General features: G+C 34.2%; 1 long non-coding RNA gene across 1 annotated transcript; it reads right to left on the bottom strand.

Annotated features, from left to right (window-relative positions):
- Window positions 1-1,096: 1,096 nt before the first annotated feature.
- On the bottom strand, window positions 1,097-3,589 carry LOC112016541 (uncharacterized). Its single transcript, XR_002883330.2, has 3 exons — window positions 3,385-3,589; window positions 2,386-2,452; window positions 1,097-1,425 (listed from the first exon to the last, which is right to left on the bottom strand). It is a non-coding gene; the product is annotated as an uncharacterized LOC112016541 (long non-coding RNA).
- Window positions 3,590-4,994: the final 1,405 nt, after the last annotated feature.

The raw sequence follows: 4,994 nt of genomic DNA, 5'->3' as shown, positions 1-4,994 counted from the left end.
ACACACACAAATTACATATGACCCCCCAAAGATAAATTCCTAACTCCGCCACTATAATTAAAAGAAAAACTGTAAGCACATTTGGTCTTATTGCAGCTGCACACCTCTACCTTCCAATTAAAGTTCATAAATCATGCCCACTTTTAGCATTCGCATGTGAGGAATGTCAAACACTTCATTACTCTGTCTCAAATTTCTCGTCAAGAAATTGTAAACATAATCTATGAGGATTCTCTTGCCTATACTAGCTCCTTTGCTAGTAACTACTTCACCCTCACCAATTAAGTGAACAACTCCTGAGTTCCAAGCCTTGTCCACTTCCCCAACCTCTCTCTTCACAACCTCTTGTCCCTTAACTTCTTCAACTTCCTTAACATCCTTATTGTCACTTAGTGCCTCTTCTTCTTTCATTTCCTCTACTTGTTTCATCTCATCATTCGCTTCTCCATCCTCCTCACCATTATTGAGCATTCTTTGAGACAACCAAAAGTCATCACTAATGAACTCTTTCAATCTTTCTACCAAAATCTTCTCAAATGGCTCCTACTCATTCTGCACATCTGTGTATCCATATCTCACAACACACTGGAACACGTTGAGATCTTCAGGCTCTACTCGACAAAAAAGGATCCACTCTTCAACAGGAACCTTACTTATAGGTAGTGTCTTGATGGAGACGAAAATGAGGACTGAGTGCAACGTAGGCACATTTGCTGCATAGTGTTTGAATATTGGTGGGATACCATGAACAAGTTCTAAGTAGAACAAGGCAAGCCTTGGTATACGACAAAACCTTGTGTCATCAAGTATTTCCTTTAACTTGTTGGAAGAAACTTTGTGCACAAGCTCATAATAGTACTTCCCCCCGAACACATTGTTCCAAACAAACATTATAGTGATTAGAATTGCTGCAAAGACTAGAGAAAGATACTGTCACGACCCAAACCTGTACTTCAGGATTTAGAGCATGACCGGCATGTTAATATCAAGTTTACCTCAATACTAACACGAACCAACCTGATCTGAAAGTGCTTATCAAGAATTTGTTTCTTGAATTCCTGCTTATTTTCTAACATAAAACCATAATATACAAAAATGATGAAAACCTGAAATTTCATTTCCTTTGAACTTGGAAAGATTACCACTTGGCTAAAATGTCAGGTATTCATGCAAATATTACATAGCTAAACGTTTAGCAAACTCTTATTACAAACCTAACCCTAAAGACATACAATTAGGGTTTAAAACAAACTAAGATACTGAATTACATTTGTGCTCAAGAATCAAGTACATCTTGATTCATCCTATACAACAAAAGAGCTAACTACTGTACAACAAAAACTAACTATACATTCTAAGAAACGAGAAAACACCGAATTCTTGCCACCTCTAATACTTTCGCTGCTTCCAGGAAGAACCTGTGCACTGAAATATAAAAGGGTGAGCTGCGAAACCCAGTAAGGTTTTTAAGCTCTATGGGCCCTTGATAAGAATGCATGTAAATCATATATTTTATGGATATGCAAGCTTTGATAATACAGATTCATACTATTCACGATGTTCTTAAAATAACGTATGAACTTTCAAATAAAATACTTCATTTCCCCTTCAGAATAATAAAAGGGCCTAATAAGAACATAAACATAATTCCGTTATCTTATTTTTAGAAAGACTATAAAATGTTTCATTATAAACTTTTTTCTTTTCATGAGAGCCTTTAACTTCGTAATGCATTTAAATAAAATCATTCTCTCATGATCAATCACATAATATAGCTATTAATGACATATTGGTTATTCCATATCTGATAAGTCTGTACAGAGAATGCCTCATCACATTTGGTTGCCCTTGTGTGTATGATATTGTCCTCTTTGCCTTGTGTGTATGATATTGTCCTCTTTGAGAGGCCTGATGGCACATCTCCTCAAGGTTTTATTCCTCCCCACCGTCCGTACACATTGGGGAGAAGGCCTTATTCAGATTAGAGTTACGGGCAACCCCATTTCCTCTACTTTAAATGGCCAAACAGATAATACTTTTCCATGGAAAGCCAATAATTAACCCCTACTGGCAGAGTTCAGAACATAACAATGGAATAACCCGAGCACTTTATTTCCATACTTATACATTATACTAAAATTTCTTATTTTGCATAATATTCCATAATAATAGCATATCCATCTCATTTTTAAATATTTTGTTCGTGATATAGATAATGGCATCAATATGCTAAAATTTTCATGTATATAAGCTTGCACAACTCACGAACATATATTTTACTTAAACCAGGCTTATATGTAATATCTTTAATTAAAAAGTTTTAATGCATAATACTTTTGAAATAATATTTATACTTATCAAAAGCACATATCTCAAATCCCTTACCTGAAAGCCGAAGACGCGAGAGATAGTACAAGAGGAGCTCAAGTGTCCGTGTTCTCGTTCTCGTCACCTAAATGAGAAACCAAAACTTATTATTGACAACCTCTTCCTAAGTATTTAAACTTATACCCCAATCATATCCTAACTCTCAAACTTAAGAAAATCTTAATTCCCATCACAATAAGTTCCCCAAAGCATATGATACAATCATCAAACACATTATGCATCCAACCATAGATAAACCAAGGCATAAAATTTATATATGATTCAAACATACCAAAGAATGAGCATATTAAATTATAGCTCAAAACATTCAACCTAGCTTCAAAATTAAATCCACAAAGTCAGAGTTATACTACCCTGTTTACTGGTCATTACAGCAGCAAAAGCCCCATTTTTAAAATACGAATGGGCTGCTAAAACACATCCAAAAGTCATGAAATTTTATCTAACTACTCCCGTGTATGTCCAGTGTATACCATAAAAATTTCGGATTCAAAGCATAAAACCATGATTTATTAAAAATCATACAAGACAACGTGTTCAAATCTGTCCTGGCAGAAACTCATGCAACTTAAAAATTAAACCATTATTTTTCTACTTATCCAATTTCTGTGAGACCACTTCCATAACAACCATATATGTCCTATAATTCATAAAAACTACTCCTTGCATCCTAATTCACAGCAAATGATTTAATACAAAATTTTCTTTTTGTAAACATCGAATCTGTCACAGTGACAGCTTCAGCACATATTCTTTCTAAAATCATCAACAAATAGCATTTGACCTTAATTTCATCTGAGTATTTTTATACCTATACAATACATATTAAAATACCCTAATAAGCATCCAATAGACCATAACACCATCACTCCTTCAACTTACAAAAACAGAATCACAAGTTCAGTCTAAAAATCAGAACAGAGGATAAAGAATGAAAATAAACAAACAATCATATTATCCAAGTACACAAAATCAGATGAGGTTTAATTTACTTACCCTCACACTTTGAAGATGAAATCTTAGTTTTTAGGCTCTTGAGTTTCTTCTCTAGAGTGAGATTTCTATGATTTTTGGTGAAAAGAGAGAGAGGTTTGGCCGTGTAGGAGCAAAAGGAAATGAACAAAAAGAACAAGGAAAGATGAACCTAGAACCTGCTCTGGAGCAGCAAAAGAAGGATAAGAACATTGACTTTGGGGGTGGAATACGTGTGATGCTAGGAAGAAAAATCAAAGCCCACTTTTCCCAACTTTTGACAATTCTTCTTTTTACCCCTTATAAGCATATATATCCACACAATAATATAACTTTTCATATATATCCCTATCTTTATAAACTTCTTTCTACAACATTAAAAATAGCATGAATCTTCTATACTATCACAAAATCAAAGTTTCATGCACTTAAAAGTAATTAAGATAACAACATGCATATAAACTCATAAGTTAATTATGTAATTAGGTTGGGGTGTTACAGATACCCTCCTTGGAAAATTTGTAAAGAACCGAAGTTAAAAAGAGAAGCTCTAATGCGCCAACGATAACAATGTAGGAAATGGCAAAAATCATGTGGATTTTCCATATCATGATCATGATTAGAACTAGGAAGGATGATGTGAGGGTCATTAAGAAAACCACTGCTATCCCTGCACGCGGTTAACAACTCATCAATTAATACTCATATCTCACAGATTGAATTTAAAATAAAAATCCTCAATCGCACTCTTAGTATTTCATTTTTATGCTCCATCAAATGTAGTATGTTATGTTTCTTAAAAAAAAAAAAAAAAAAAAAAAAAAAAAAAAAAAACCTCAAGTGATTTATAAGGGAAGGAAAGAAAGTATGGTAGGCTATAATTGATGGAGTATAATGTCAAACACAAAAGGTGTGCTAAAATAATTTTTATTCTTTCAAACTCTTGAATTTCAGCATTCAAAAGAATAAATATATAAATGAGTGACTAGCTTGCCGTGGTTAAAAGGAAAATGTGAGAAAATAAATTACCGTAGGCATTTCCAATCTTAGCCGTGGTCTTGAAACCCAAAGTAACTCCTACGCAAGCCAGCATAAGAAAGTAATTAATTTCTGGTATATAAGCCTGTCCTTCATACTTTGCTGATGTATGTACTATTTTCACACGAGGGAAACACCCTAGAGAGAGAGATTGTTGGATTATAGAGAAAGTCGCTGAAATCATTGCTTGACTTGCTATGATTGCCGCCAATACAGCCACCACAAACATGGGCCAATACATAGCTTCTACATCAACTACTTGAACAAGTTATACTCTTATCACACACCAAAACAAAAAAGAGAGAGTAACATAAAAAATGCATTGCTATACTTGGTATGGAGCTGTGAAAGACACTTCTAACGAGTTCATTATTCTTGCGAAAAAAAGAAGCTTGTCCCGTGTATGCTAGAATGATAGCCGGGTAGGTTAGGCAACACATGCATATTTGTATGGACCGAACTGTGAAGTGGCCTAGATCAGCAAATAAAGCCTCACAACCTGCATATTTTACAAGTAATAATACTTCATGAACATGCTTAATTTCCAAGTAATCCAAAACAGTAATTTCCAAGTAATCCAAAACAGTAAGATAAAT

The sequence above is a fragment of the Quercus suber genome, unplaced genomic scaffold (genome assembly GCF_002906115.3).
Source record: "Quercus suber isolate HL8 unplaced genomic scaffold, Cork oak 2.0 scaffold_22, whole genome shotgun sequence".
Lineage (NCBI taxonomy): Eukaryota > Viridiplantae > Streptophyta > Magnoliopsida > Fagales > Fagaceae > Quercus > Quercus suber.
The sequence above is the reverse complement of the archived record's forward strand: the minus strand, read 5'-3'. Positions and strand labels throughout refer to the sequence as shown.